This window comes from Macrobrachium nipponense, chromosome 36 (assembly GCF_015104395.2).
Source record: "Macrobrachium nipponense isolate FS-2020 chromosome 36, ASM1510439v2, whole genome shotgun sequence".
Classification (NCBI taxonomy): domain Eukaryota; kingdom Metazoa; phylum Arthropoda; class Malacostraca; order Decapoda; family Palaemonidae; genus Macrobrachium; species Macrobrachium nipponense.
This window is the reverse complement of record NC_087220.1, coordinates 57602416-57618517: the sequence shown is the minus strand read 5'-3', so window position 1 is coordinate 57618517 and position 16102 is coordinate 57602416. Positions and strand designations below refer to the sequence as shown.

Here is a 16102-nt window from a genome sequence, read left to right as displayed (position 1 = left end):
TGATTTTGTCTGGTTTTCTTTTAAACTCTTCCACACTGTTGCTGTTTACAACTTCGTTCTGGTGGCAGTTTATTCCACTTGTCACATATTTTGTATTTGAAGAAGTTCCCACAATGGGATGTGTTGTATCTCTTCAGCTCTAGTTTCCATCCATTATTTCTTGTTTGGTTTTCGTTTAATGTAAATAGAGAGAGAGAGAGAGAGAGAGAGTCAGAGAGAGGAGTAGATGGAGGAGAGAGAGAAGAGAGAGGAATCAGGTTACACAAAACAGGAGGAAAATGGGACGGTGCTATTTAAATTAATATATATATATATATATATATATATATATATATATATATATATATATATATACATTTGTGAGTTCCCAAAAGCATATAATTCATAATTTAATATCTGTATTAGTTTAATGTTATAACGCTTCAAAAAATTGGTCTGGAAGTACCCAATCTTTAACTCCTTCCAAGTAAGTTATATCAAATGAACGTTGGTTAAGAAATCAGTACCAAAACGTTTATATATTTAGAGAAACGGAAAACGTTCGGGGAAGATGAAGAAATAATAATAATAATAAAAAATAAAAAAAACGCGCCGAAATGTATGAGCCGCTGCCCATGTACCTGTAATCACGGCTCGGTGGTGGCCCATCCAACATCGTTGCCAAACGCACGAGTATGGCTAACTTTAACCTTAAATAAAATCAAAACTGCTGATGCTAGAGGACTGTAATTTTGTATGTTTGATGATTGGAGGATGGATGATTAACGTACCAATTTGCAGCCCTCTAGCCTCAGGAGTTTTTGAGATCTGAGGGCGGAGGGGGGAAAAAGTGCGGACAGAAAAATCGGCGGACGGACAGGCAACGACCGGCATAATAGTTTTCTATCAGTTTCTGATCATTAGAATATAGGCAAATTATGATAGCAGTATTTATCATAAAAATTAATGATTATGGAATATTACACATTCACAACACCACAGTAGCTACAAAAGCATCTCCCAACAACCAGAGAAACAACAAACATCCAAAAAAACAACCCTATAAGCATCAACAACAATAAAAACAACAATAATAACACATCTATTCAAACATATCATACAACCTATTACTGACAAAAGCGGAATGTTACACCAAACTCGATACTGCACAGCCGAATGGAGCGAAGGTAAACAAACAAACACACACACATACACAGGTATGGTGAGAGACGTATTGGGGGCGGGGCTACCTGGCTAGCTAGCTAGCAGGCTGGCTGACCCAGGTGAGGGAGGGGATGGGAGTCTTTCCACGAGTTGAAGGGAGAGAGAAAGAAAAGGTTTGCCAGGATGCCATCTACCGGTTGTGGTCAGCATTATCGATTCGAAAAAGGGGGAAAAGGGGAGAGAGAGAGAGATAGGGTTCTCTCTCTCTCTCTCTCTCTGGGAGTCTATCCTATCGTGTTTCTCTGTCTTTCTTATGGCTTCGTTTCTTCATAAATCTTTTGGTAATTCTCTCTCTCTCTCTCTCTCTCTCTCTCTCTCTCTCTCTTCTGTTTTCCGATCCTCTCTCTCTCTCTCTCTCTCTCTGGTTTCCAATCCTTTCTCTCTCTCTCTCTCTCTCTCTCTCTCATTCTGACCCGTGCGAATTTCAGGGCAAACATTTATCACACACTTTATCACACACTCTCTCTCATCTCTCTCTCTCTCTCTCCTGTTTTCCAATCCTTTCTCTCTCTCTCTCTCTCACCAACCATCTCATTCTGACCCCGTGCAAATTTCAGGGCAAACATTTATCACACACTATCTCTCTCTCTCTCTCTCCTGGATCCTATTTAATATAATAGTAGGCCTCCGCCAATATATAGGCCTATGAGAGGCATAAAACCAAGTCGTCCGTATAGGCTCCTATAATAACCTAGCATTAATTAAGTCGTAAATATAGGCATACAGAGGGTAGATAATTATGTCTACAGGTAGGCCAAAGGTTAATTATTTCCTGTCAGGTCAGTTATTTAAGCTATACAGTATACCGAGGTGTTTGTGATGTGTATTGTGTATTAATGCATACGTATATACACACTGTGTATCATAATATGTGTATATATTCGTTTACACAGTTATACCAATGCATATTTCGTTCTTTTTTTCAGGACAGGGACATCCTAAAACTTTTAAAAGTTTCTTCATATCTCTTTCAACCTAAAATTTAAACCTAAAACTCACGATTTTAGGGTTTTGAAATACACTAAAGACCCTCAGAACCAAACTAAATAGGCACAAACATCCACCAGGAGTATTTTTAAAGGTCTAAAACTCTATAAATAAACTCACACTCAAGGGCAGCAGACTAAACAAGCTGCGAGTCTTTGCATAATACAAAAGCAAGCAGGGGAGGTTTAGGGACTTCCCCCTCCCCCCATTAAGGGCCCCCTCTCCCTCACCTTTCTACCTCCCTGTTTTCACTCGGCCGTCCCGCAAAGCCCTGGGGATTTTCCCTAGCTAGGGATATTTCCCTGCCTAGGGACTAGCTAGGGATTATTTCCCCCCAACATCAATTTCAACCTGACGTTTTTTTTTTTTTTTTACATTTTCCAATAACAAGGTACCAATAATTTCAAGGTCATTTGAAGGCCACTACGAAAATGCTTCGAGGTCGTTACGAGGTCACAGGTCAGGTGAGGTAATTTAAGGTCACCCGAGGTTAGGAGAAATTCAAATTTGATATTATTATTATTATTACTATATTATTATTATTATTATTATTATTATTATTATTATTATTAGCTGAAGGATACATGCAAATTCTCTCTCTCTCTCTCTCTCTCTCTCTCTCTCTCTCTCCTTAAAACCTCACGAACCACTAACCATTTATCAAAAAAAAAAAAAAAAAAAAAACTCTCCCACCAATTAATACTTTACACTTTATCTAAGTACCCAATATAAGTATCAGTTACCTGGAGCACCTCGAGTTTCTTTATCACTGCCTAATTAAGCCCCGGATCCTGCAATCTACCTGGGGGTGGGGAACGGGGAAGGGGGGGGGGGGGGAGAGTTGGTTCACCTGTTCAGGTGAGTACAAAAAATGCGTATGGGGTTCCTATAGTTGCCTAATAGGATATACGAAGGATTTGAAGGGGTGTAGGATCAGGTTTGGTAATGAGGGCACAATGGACAGGTAAAGTGGACAGGTGTTGGTTTGGGGGGGATTGGGAGTTACAGGTGTGCAAATAATTAACAATATTAACATGTGCGTTTGTGAAATTTAGCAAAATTAACAGGTATAGCTGTAAAAATTGACAAATTTTAACAGGTACAGGTGTGGATATTAACAATTTTAACATGTACAGGTGTGAAATTGAACCAAATTAACAGTTACAGATGGAAACATTGACAAATTTTAACAGGGACAGATGTTGATATTAACAATTTTAACAGGTACATGGTGTGGATATTAACGATTTTAACATGTGCATATGTGAAATTTAGCAAAATTAACAGGTACAGCTGAAAAAATTGACAAATTTTAACAGGTAAAGGTGTGGATATTAACAATTATAACACGGACATGTGTGGATATTAACAAATTTAACAGGGACATGCGTGGATATTAACCAAATTAACAGGTACAGGTGTTAAGTTCAAAAAGGTGAGAGAAAATTGGAGGAAACTGCTGAGGAGAGAGAGAGAGAGAGAGAGAGAGAGAGAGAGAGAGAGAGAGAGAGAGAGAGAGAGAGAGAGAGACCTTTTGATCAGTCTACCGTGAATGACGCTATACTACATCAAGTCCGCATATTCCTAATGAGGTGGGTGGGGCAGTGTGGGAATGGGAATGGGAATGGGGACGGGAATGGGGATGGGACTGGGAATGGGGAAGGAAATGCAGACAGGATAAGACGTGTTTTATATATGCGAAATTTGATCGAAAACTGTTCATCATTTCCTGAGATATAAAGTTACTTTTCCTTAGGGATTGCTTTGGAGAGAGAGAGAGAGAGAGAGAGAGAGAGAGAGAGAGAGAGAGAGAGAGAGAGAGAGAGAGAGTTCTTTACAGAAAAAAGAGAGAGAGACACTTATAAGGGAACTGTTTGAAGAGAGAGAGAGAGAGAGAGTTCTTTGGAAAACGAGAGAGAGAGAAGAGAGAGTCTTTGCAGAGAGAAAGAGTGAGAGAGAGATAAGGGAACTCTTTATAGAGAGAGAGAGAGTTCTTTACAGAGAAAAAGAGAGAGACACTTATAAGGGAACTGTTTGGAGAGAAAACAAGAGAGAGAGAGAGAGAGAGAGAGAGAGAGAGAGAGAGAGAGAGAGAGAGAGAGAGAGAGAGAGAGAGAGACTTCTATAATGACACAATCACGTCATATTTATTTATGCTTAAAATTAAAAATAAAACAAAAATGACTCTAAATTCATTGATCAAATTCTGAATTAAAATTAAAACTAAAAGGTTTAATTTATCTATTTCAGGGCCTCTGGCAATAAGGGCTGTGCAGTGTAAATTTATTGCATGCAATACTCGGATATGGCAGCCATTACTGATTCGGGGTCTCTCTCTCTCAAAATTTATTACTCTCTACTAAAGGGATATTGTATTTTTTTTATATATATTTATCATTTGCTTCATTTCATGTTTTATCGCATTTCTCTCTCTCTCTCTTTCTCTCTCTCTCCCCTGTTTCATAATTACTGTGAAGTTGGTTGGATGTTTCTCTCTATCTCTCTCTTTGGGGGAAATTCCTAATTTATTACTCTATACCAAGGAACATTATCTTTTTTTATAATTATTATTATTCCCTCTCGTTCCTTCCTCTCTCTCTGTCTACGGAATAGCTTATCAATTATTACCCATTAAGGTCCAAAGCTTTTAGTCAAAAGCGAATATGAAAAAATTTAACGATTTTGCAAATTTAAGAAGCTATTGTACACCTTACAGACATTACATCTTGTTCGGGTTGCCCCAGGTCCCTCATTGTGAGGCACCTCTAATGTCTACCAGAGAGTTGCTATTACATCTTCCGGTATATTTTATATCTTCCAATCTTGGATGGTCTGGGATGCAGTTTAGATATTTATCGAGCTTATTCTTAAACACATCTACGCTCACTCCTGATATATTCCTCAGATGAGCTGGCAAACCGCATTGAATAGACGCTGCATATCGATGATGGTGCGTAGTGGATAATGTCCTGTGAGCTTTCCCTTTCCTTATTTTTCCTGGTATAGTTTTGGGCACTATTAATCTACCTCTGCTTGCTCTTTCTGATATTTTTAGCTCCATGATGTTTTCGGCTATTCCTTCTATCTGTTTCCATGCCTGAATTATCATGTAGCGTTCTCTTCTCCTTTCTAGAACTATATAATTTAAGGATTGTAGTCTTTCCCAGTAGTCAAGGTCCTTAACTTCTTCTATTCTAGCTGTAAAGGACCTTTATACACTCTCTATTTGTGCAATATCCTTTTGATAGTGTGGGTACCAATATCATATTGCAATATTCAAGTGGACTACGAACATACATTTTATAAAGCATAATCATGTGTTCAGCTTTTCTTGTTTTGAAGTGCTGTAACAACATTCCCATTTTTTGCTTTACATTTTGCCAATAGAATTGCTATTTGATCATTGCATAACATGGTCCTATTCATCATCACACCAAGGTCTTTAACTGCTTCCTTATTTGTGATTGTCTCATTATTAGGTCCCCTATATGCATATAGCTTTCCTTCTCTGTCTCCATAATTTATTGATTCAAATTTATCAGTTAAATACCGTCCTATTTACCTCTGCCCAATCATATACTTTGTTAAGGTCTCTTTGTAGCGCGTTCCTATCTTCATCACAAGTAATTTCTCTACTTATTCTTGTGTCATCGGCGAAACTACTCACTACCGAGTCCTTAACATTACTGTCTATGTCTGCAATCATAACAAACAGTAATGCAGCTAACACCGTACCTTGTGGCACACCGGATATTACCTTAGCTTCATCCGATTTCTCATCGTTTGCAATAACTATCTGTTTTCTGTTGTGTAAAAATTCTTTTAGCCATCTTCCTACTTATCCACTATATTATGTTTTCTAATTTTCTTCGCTAATATATTATGGTCTACCTTGTCAAAAGCGTTTTTTTCATAGAGAGAGAGAGAGAGAGAGAGAGAGAGAGAGAGAGAGAGAGAGAGAGAGAGAGAGAGAGAGACTTTAACTTATTATATACCTAATTAATGAAACAATATGGGTCCATATTTACGGATGATTTTTTTTCCAAACCTCCCTCCCTCTCTCTCTCAATTGTATGTGTTTGTGTATGCAAAGGGGTTCAGAGAGAGAGAGAGAGAGAAAGAGGGTAACTGAATGCACCAATTAGGGTCGATAAATATTTTAAAAAATCCATAATTATAGAAATATTTCACAAGCTTTTATATCTCTCAATTGTGTGTGTGAATTTGTATATGCACAAAGGTTCAAAGGCGGAGTGTGTGGGGGCAGGGGAAGAGAGAGAGGGGGGACTCCTCCCCCCATTTTCTACTGCATGCAAGTTGCTTACATATAGATTTTCAGCAACATCTGGCCATGCATGCAATAGCGCATCGATAATCGATACTGGTCGATAAAACACGACTGGGATCCAGCCGTGTCAGTAGACTGGGAAAGGGGAAAGAATTCATTAAAGTCGTCAATCCCCTAAAATCAAATGGGAATATCGACCCTAACGACCCCACCGAAAGAAAGACCATCCGCTAAGGTCGACAATCTCCAGAAACACGATGGTTTCTTCGACCGTATAGACTCAACTCGTACCCTCGACCATGACACGCCCCCTTTTTTGACAGGGGATGCAGAGGGGGTTATTAGGTTTGAAAATCCTCCTAAATCAAAGGGTATTTTCGACCGTATCGATTTAACATTTGACGAGACGAAACCGGGACGCTTAAGCCCTTTCTGAAGGAGGAGGTATTGGCTGATTGGAAATTGCTGAGTGGCGTCGCAATGCGCGTGGTCAGTTGCTGTTTGGGTGTTTTTGCTTAAGGTCAGGGGTTGTGTACTCTATATTTTTTGGTTTAGAGAGAGAGAGAGAGAGAGAGAGAGAGAGAAATATTCAATCTAAATATAACAGGACAGAGAGAGAGAGAGAGAGAGAGAGAGAGAGACTAGACAAGTATCCAACTTAATACTGTAGGAAAAAGAGAGAAGGAGAGAGTAGACAAATCTTCATTTTAAATATTACAGGACAGAGAGAGAGAGAGAGAGAGAGAGAGAGAGAGAGAGAGAGAAAGCAGTCTAGACACACATTAAACTGGAATGCCGATTACTGTTGGACAGGGAGAGAAAGAGAAATAAAAAAGCACAGAGAGAGAGAGAGAGAGAGAGAGAGGAGAGAGAGAGAGAGAGAGAGAAAGAATCAATATCTCCATTCATCTCTCTCTCATGGCTGTTGGCAGCTCAGCCTTCCCCAGGCAATGTCATTCATTCGCTTCTAAACTGCGAAAGTCCCTTGACCTTATCAAAGGTCAGATGAATGCAGAGGCCGTTTGTTTGCTCTCTCTCTCTCTCTCTCTGGGCTTGTATTTGTCTCTCTTTCTCTCTCTCCATGTTCTACAGTATCCATTGTTTAATAAGTGTCTAGTCTTTTATCTCTCTCTCTCTGGACATTTATTTCTCTCTCTCTCTTTGAGCTTCTATTTCCTCTCTCTCTCTGGGCTTCCATTCTCTCTCTACCTCTCCCTATTTTTTATTTTATTTTCTCTCTCTGTGGGCTTCCATCCTCTCTCTCTCTGTGATTATGTACCTTCTTTCTCTCTCGTTTTCTCTGTACTTTTATTCTCTCTTTCTCTCTCTCTTTGGGCTTTCATTTTCTCTCTCTCTCTCTTTAGGTTTCTATTTCCTCTCTCTCTCTATTTGGGCTTCCATTCTCTCTCACTCTCTCTCGTTTTTTCTATTATTATCATCATTATTATTTTATCTATTTTTTGGTTTATCGCAGTCCTCCAATTCGACTGGGCGGTATTTATATAGTGTTTGGGGGTTCCGGGCTGCAACCTGCCTCCTTATAGGAGTCTATGACTTTTCTCTCACTGTGTGCGCTGTTTCTAGGAGCACACTCTTCTGCATGAGTCCTGGAGCTGCTTCTTCGGCCTCTAGTTTTTCCAGGATCCTTTTCAAGGATCTTGGGATCGTGCCTAGTGCTCCTATGATTATCGGTACAATTTCCACTGGCATAACCCATATTATTATTATTATTATTATTAATATATTCAGCATGTCAACCCTATTCGTATGGAACAAGCCCACCAAAGGGGCCACTGACTTGGTATTCAATCTTCCAATTATTATTATTATTATTATTATTATTATTTTGCTCAATAACAGTCCTCCAATTCGACTGGGGTGTATTTATAGTGTGGGGTTCCGGGTTGCATCCTGCCTCCTTAGGAGTCCATCACTTTTCTTACTATGCGCCGTTTCTAGGATCACACTCTTCTGCATGAGTCCTGGAGCTACTTCAGCGTCCAGTTTTCTAGATTCCTTTTCAGGGATCTTGGGATCGTGCTTAGTGCTCCTATGATTATGGGTACGATTTCCACTGGCATATCCCATATCCTTCTAATTTCTATTTTCAGATCTTGATACTTATCCATTTATTCCCTCTCTTCTCTTCAACTCTGGTGTCTCATGGTATTGCGACATCAATGAGTGATACTTTCTTCTTGACTTTGTCAATCAACGTCACGTCTGGTCTATTTGCACGTATCACCCTATCTGTTCTGATACCATAGTCCCAGACGATCTTTGCCTGATCGTTTTTCCATCACTCCCTCAGGTTGGTGCTCGTACCACTTATTACTGCAAGGTAGCTGATGTTTCTTGCTCAGGCTCAAGTGGAGGGCTTTTGCCACTGAATCATGCCTCTTTTTGTACTGGTTCTGTGCAAGTGCCGGGCATTCGCTTGCTATGTGGTTTATGGTTTCATTTTTCGTATTGCACTTCCTACATATGGGAGAGATGTCATTTCCGTCTATCGTTCTTTGAATATATCTGGTTCTTAGGGCCTGATCTTGTGCCGCTGTTATCATTCCTTCAGTTTCCTTCTTGAGCTCTCCCCTCTGTAGCCATTGCCATGTGTCATCGCTGGCTAGTTCTTTAGTCTGTCTCATGTATTGTCCGTGCATTGGTTTGTTGTGCCAGTCCTATGTTCTGTCTGTCATTCTCATGTCTCTGTATATTTCTGGGTCTTCGTCTACTTTTATTAGTCCTTCCCATGCACTCTTTAGCCACTCGTCTTCACTGGTTTTCATGATAATTGCCCCAGTGCTCCTGTTCTCGATGTTGCCGCAGTCCTCTATACATAGTAGTCTTCTCCCTCCTTCCTTTCGTGTTATGTATAGTCTGTCCGTATTTGCTCTTGGGTGTAGTGCTTTGTTTATTGTCATATGTTTCCTGGTTTTCTGATCTATGCTGCGGAGTTCTGCCTTCGTCCATTCCACAATTCCTGCGCTGTATCTGATTACTGGCACTGCCCATGTGTTTATGGCTTTTATCATATTTCCGGCGTTGAGATTTGACTTGAGTATCGCCTTGAGTCTCTGCATATATTCTTTCCTGATCGTGTCCTTCATCTCTTGGTGTTTTATATCCCCTCCTTCCCTTATTCCCAGGTATTTGTATCCAGTCTCATCTATGTGTTTGATGTTGCTCCCATCTGGTAGCTTTATCCCTTCAGTTCTCGTTACTTTGCCTTTTTGTATGTTGACTAAGGCGCATTTTTCTATTCTAAACTCCATCCTGATGTCCCCAGATACTATCCTTACAGTCTGGATTAGGGTATCTATTTCTTTGATGCTCTTACCATACAGCTTGATGTCGTCCATGAACATCAGATGGTTGATTCTGTTGCCTCTTTTCTTGAGTTGGTACCCGGCATCCATCTTCTGTAGTACTTTTGTCATGGGAATCATGGCTACTACGAAGAGTAGTGGGGACAGTGAGTCGCCCTGGAAGATCCCTCTCTGATATTAAACCTCTGCTAGTCTTATTCCAGAGCTTGTAAGTATTGTATTCCTGTTACGCATTGTATTTTTGAGGAAGCTGATGTTGTTTTCCTCTGCCCCATATATTTTCAGGCATTCTATTAGCCATGTGTGTGGTATCATGTCGAAGGCTTTCTTATAGTCTATCCATGCCATGCTTAGGTTGGTTTTCCTTCTCCTACTGTTCTTCATTACCATTTTGTCTATCAGGAGCTGGTCTTTTGTGCCCCTACACTTCCTTCTGCAGCCTTTCTGTTGGTGGGGGATGGTGTTAGTATCCTCTAGATAGTTGTATAGCCTTTCACTGATGATACCTGTTAGTAACTTCCACATTATTGGTAGGCAGGTGATAGGCCTGTAGTTACTGGCTATTTCCCTTACTCTTGTCTTTTTGTACTAAGGATGTTCTTCCTGTGGTCATCCATTTGGGTGCATGGTGATTTGAGATACAATGCTGAAGTTGTTCTGCTATTCGTGGGTGTAGGGCCTTGAAGTTTTTGAGCCAGTATCCATGGACTTCATCGGGACCTGGGGCTTTCCAGTTTGGCATTTTCTTTAGTTGGTGTCTGACTGTGTCTGTTGTGATCTCAGTGAATCTTTGTTTTCTTCTCCCTGTTTCTTCTTCCTTGACTTCCTGGAGCCATGTTGCATGTTTGTTGTGTGATACCGGATTGCTCCATATGTTTTCCCAGAGTCTCTTACTTGGTTCGGCTTCAGGAATTTCTTGGTGGTTGTCTTCCCCTCTTAGTTGGCTGTATAGTCTTTTCTGGTTGGTTCCGAATAGTTTGTTCTGTTGGTATCCCTTATTCCTGTTCATGTACCGTTGGATCTTATGTGCTTTGGCCTTAAGCCTTTGTTTTACATCTTCTATTGTGTTGTTTAGTCCCCTCTCTTGTACTTTGTATTTCTCGTTGAGTTCCTCCCTTGTTTTCTTGCTTCTTAGCCTTTTTCTGCCATCTCTTTCAGTTTACTCAAGTCAAATCTCATCACCATGATTTGCTTTTCCAGGCGCCTTTTCCAAGGAGGTTGCTGTTTTGGTTTCTGTTGGGTTGGTTGTGCTGATGGTGTTGGTGTTCGAATCCCCATCAGTTCTGCTACTAATCTTGCTCCTGCATATGCCAAGTTATTTGTTTCTGTGATACTGGTGGTGTGTATTATACCCATTATTTCATTGACCTCACTTGTTTTCTGCCTTAATTTCTTGGTGTTGTAGGCTTTCATGGAGGGAATCTTTGTTCTCTCTGTATCTGGCTCCATCCATGTCTAATCTTTTCTACCATTCCGTCCTCTCTGTTACTTCGTCGGTGTTTCTTCGTGTGTCGTTGTTTGATACCTCATCATCCCTGTCGTCTTCTGTGGTATCGTCTCTCAGTTCGTCTTCGTGTAATTCGTTGTATTGTGACATTTCCCTTTCCAGTTCTTCTCTTTCTGTTCCTTACTTGGTCTGCCAGCCTCTGCTCTGTTTGGGGGGTGTTATTCCTCTCATTCCAGATGTTGACCAACCTTCTTCTATATCCTCTCTCCGTCGGTTGCTTCTGATGTAGCATCTCCATATTCCTTATTTTCTTCTCTTGTCTATTTCTTCCTTGGTTTGCTTCTGTAGCTCCAATCTCAGGCTGTTGGTTACTGTCGTTGTGGTGGCGAGTTGCTGGATGACGACCTCCAAGTACCTGACCGTCTTCCCTTCAATTGGGTGAATACCTGGCTGCCGGACGAAGCTCCTCTGTTGCCAGAGGTTCCATTTACGTCGTTGTCGTTTATTCCTTTATTTCTTAACATCATTGCTGGACCCTAACCCATCAGGGTTATATATAATTTCTCTAATTATTAGAGAAATTATATATAACCCATAGCTGGACCCTACCCCATGAGGGATAGGTACTCATTTACAGCTGAGTAGACTGAGGAAATTATGGTATAGATCCTTTCCCAAGGAATCAACGCCGAGGAGAGCGGTCACCCATCCAACGACTGACCAGCCCCAATGTTGCTTAACCAGTCAATTGACGACCTAACCCACTCTGCCACGGCGCCACACATTATTATTATTATTATTATTCTGCAGGTCAACCCTATTCGTACGGAACAAGCCCACCAAAAGGGCCACTGACTTGAAATTCAGGCTTCCAAAAAATAAATGGTGCCTATTTATGAAAAAAAAAAAAAAAAAAAACTGCATATCACAGGATGTAGAAGGTCCCAAAGGTGGAACTGAGAAAAATCTAAATAAGTGTAATAAATAATAATCATTAGAGAAATTATATATAACAAGCAAAGAATCAGGGATGGAAGTGAAATCCTTAAGATTTGTCGAATCTGGAAGCCCAAAGAGAGACAACAAACACCCTTCTTCAACAACGCCTACAGTGCACCACGTCTACGGCACTAACCCACCACCTCGACCAAGAGTGCCACAAACCACTTCGTGATTTCTGGCAGTCAATGAATTGACGGCACAGAACCGCAAACGACCAGAAATAACGCAGAAATTACAGCGGCCACTTAGCCCACGGCGCAAATCACATAGGAGTCGGGAAATTGATGATTGATTGACAGCTGACATGAATACGGGATTGATTGGTGTACCTGTCGCTTGTACCAGGTACCTGTCCTGTACCTGCATCGAATGATTTTGCGTTTTGTATTTTGTTACGATGTTAGAAGGAATATTTGTGGCTTTTTTTAAAGTTTAAATGACAAATATATATGATATCAGTAGTGTGACGACCGGAGACATACTATATTGATTGGCAGGAATAAGAGAGAGAGAGAGAGAGAGAGAGAGAGAGAGAGAGAGAGAGAGAGATTTCTCCCAAACGTTTGTTTACTTGAACGTTCCTCTTCTTCTTCTTCTTCTCTTTACTTCAGTTCACCTATTCGCTTCAAGACGAGGGATCCCTAGTAATTAAACAGGCCTATATAAAAGGCCTATTTGCCTTTTTATTCCGGTAAAGGAGAGGTTGGCTCATTCAAAAAAAAAAAAAAAAAAAAAAAAAAAAAAAAAAAAAAAAAAAAAAAAAAAAAAAAAGAGCTTATATACTACGAGTGAGGTCTATATGGCGGGTTGAGGGGGATGTCTACTGTGGAATCTTACTGCTGTTAATATTTAGTACTTCAATTTAGTTTAAAAAAAAAAAAAAAAAAAAAAAAGCTTATATACTACGAGTGAGGTCTATATGGCGGGTTGAGGGGGATGTCTACTGTGGAATCTTACTGCTGTTAATATTTGGTACTTCAATTTAGTTTTATTATTCATAATAAAAAATGAATGGTGATTCATCACGCAAATACATATGTATATTTTTAAATTCATTGATGTAATTTAAAATACAAGAACATGAATTTGGTATACATTCTAATACATAATATATACCTAGCCATTTATATAACAAAACAGTCTAAGGTTCTATCAGTCAGTGATGTGGTTACACTATGTATTATTGTTCAGTATATATGTATACACAAATACACCTCACACACACATACGTATATATATTCACATATATACACTTAATATCATTGGCCCAGAGTGTAGGGCCTCGCAACCTCACCCCAATAAATGTCGAAAATTAAAACTGACCTTACTTTATGCAAATAGCCTCTATAAGGGGACACAGGCTTGAATAATAACTTACAAACATAAATACAATTCAGGTTTCAGGTTATACTATATATAATACCATTAGCGTACTCTCACAACGAGAGCTGAATGAAACTATGAATGAAATAAGAGAAGGACTTTACAACCGATAACTTATGAATGAAATGTCACAAGATTTGACTACCAATAAATTATGAATGTGGAGGAGTTTCTTGTAGTCTATTATTATTATTATTAAAACAGTGCCTCACTGGTTAAAAAGCAAAAGTGAACTGATAAATGAATAGACAGAAAAGTATAGAAATGCAAGGGGAATGCAATTATGGTAGCAATGCATTGCATCTCCAGATGCAAAAGAAGTGGTTTCATGTAGTCTAGAATGGGGACCCACTCTCCTGAATTAGGCAGTAGGACTTCCTGGACCCAGCCCAGTGGGCTGGGTCATTAAAAAGTCACAACAATTGATCATGACGTCTCTTCTCTCTCTCTCTCTGTCACTCTTTCTATTACAAAGAAACGACTTATAGTTACAAATAGAATTTCTCTCTCTTTCTCTGCATCTTTCTCAGGTGCAAACAAAAGGTCTCTCTCTCTCTCTCTGTTACAAAGAAACGACTTATAGTTACTAATAGAAATTCTCTCTCTCTCTATCTCTCTTCATCTTTCTCAGGTACAAACAAAAGCTCTCTCTCTATCTCTCTCTCTATTTCTCTCTGGGATTTTGCTCTTTTTCACTCTCTCCATGTCTAACAGTATTCAAGTTTAATATGTGCTCAGTCTTATTTCCTCTCTCTCTCTATCCCTCAAAAATTACATACATACATACATACAAACACACATTATACACATACATACATGCATCCACAAACAAGCCATTTCTCTCTCTCACACACACACAAAGCTCTATCTCTCTCTCTCTCTCTCTCTCTGTCTCTATCCTTCAAAATTACATACATACATACATACAAACACATTATATACATACATACATCCACGAACAAGCCACTCTCTCTCTCTGTCTCTATTAACACGCTGCTGAATAAGCAGTGTTTTAATTCAAATGCCTTTTTGTTTGAAGAGTATAGTACCGAGTTCTCTTTGTGGGGAATTACAAACTCGAGAATCAGACCTCTCAGTAATAATAATAATAATAATAATAATAATAATAATAATAATAATAATAACAATAATAATAATAATTAATATTTTTCTAAATACATAATGAAACACAAATACAAAAATGAAATGGAAATTTTTAATTCAATATATTTTAAAAATTTATTTTGGTTTAGACTAGAGTATTCATAGTTAAAATGTATGAGAGAGAGAGAGAGAGAGAGAGAGAGAGAGAGAGAGAGAGAGAGAATATTTGATAAATTTATTTTAGTTTAAAATTCTAGAATATTCATAGTTAAAATGTATTGAGAGAGAGAGAGAGAGAGAGAGAGAGAGAGAGAGAGAGAGAGAGAGAGAGAGAGAGAGAGATTTGAATTATAGAAATATAAATGAACAAACTTAAGTAAAAAGCATATAATATATATATATATATATATATATATATATATATATATATATATATATATATATATATATATATATATATATATATATATATATATATATATATATAGAGAGAGAGAGAGAGAGAGAGAGAGAGAGAGAGAGAGAGAAAGCAACCGCAACATCAACTTACCTGCCGACATTAATGATCATATCTGGATTCAACAACCCACAAAAATGAGTTGTAACAACACTGACAAATTTAACCCCCCAAAATTTATAATAAAATCATTTTAGAAAAAAACAACATTCATAATAATTCACTTTGAAACGACACAAGTAAATAGTCTCCATTAAGCGTACAAAGACGACGAAGTGCGTATTATAAATACGCAGGAGCGCGCGTATACGCACGTATAGACGACGGACGTAAGAGATTGCGTTAACAACGTTACGCACCTACGGTACGGCAATTACTACCGTCGGAGGAGGAGGCGGCCGTGCAAAGGACGCATACCTTGGGCAGGGTTGTTGCCATTCGCCGCCACAAGCGTAAACGCATCCATTTTATACGCGAGCGCGCCGCGTAATTCGTGACATGTCATGAATTACAATTGACGTAAGATATAGTTTTATAAGTCGTTTGACGAATAGTAAGGGACACAAACTTTGCGTTTGGTATTTATTGACGTAAATAAAACTTCATTGGCGATTGCAATGGCGGGCGCTAAGCCCCGCCCACCTGGCTTCTGATTGGCTGGTCAGGCGGCGGCGCAGATCCCAGCCACCGTCGATTAAGCCGAAATGTTTATTTCTCCTATGTTGATTTTTTAAAAATAGTATATTAATAGGCATCTACGCTTCGTTTTAAGTTTATTTTGTTTATAAATAAAAGCTTATAAACGACATTTTACATAAATATACTCATCCGTGCCAATATATTCCCCCTAATATGAATAAATTGAATTTAAAGTTATTGTTTACATTAAGCAATTGGAAACGAAC

The 16102-nt window shown here is 39.0% G+C and overlaps 1 protein-coding gene across 1 annotated transcript in view; it reads right to left on the bottom strand.

Moving 5' to 3' along the window:
• LOC135203711 (uncharacterized) overlaps positions 1–15769 on the bottom strand; it is a 114526-nt gene extending 98757 nt beyond the window's left edge. Inside the window, exon 1 of the mRNA XM_064233611.1 lies at positions 15291–15769. The gene's annotated coding sequence lies outside the window, so the exon portion shown is untranslated. The remainder of the gene's footprint in view (positions 1–15290) is intronic.
• Between the last annotated feature and the right edge of the window lie 333 nt (positions 15770–16102).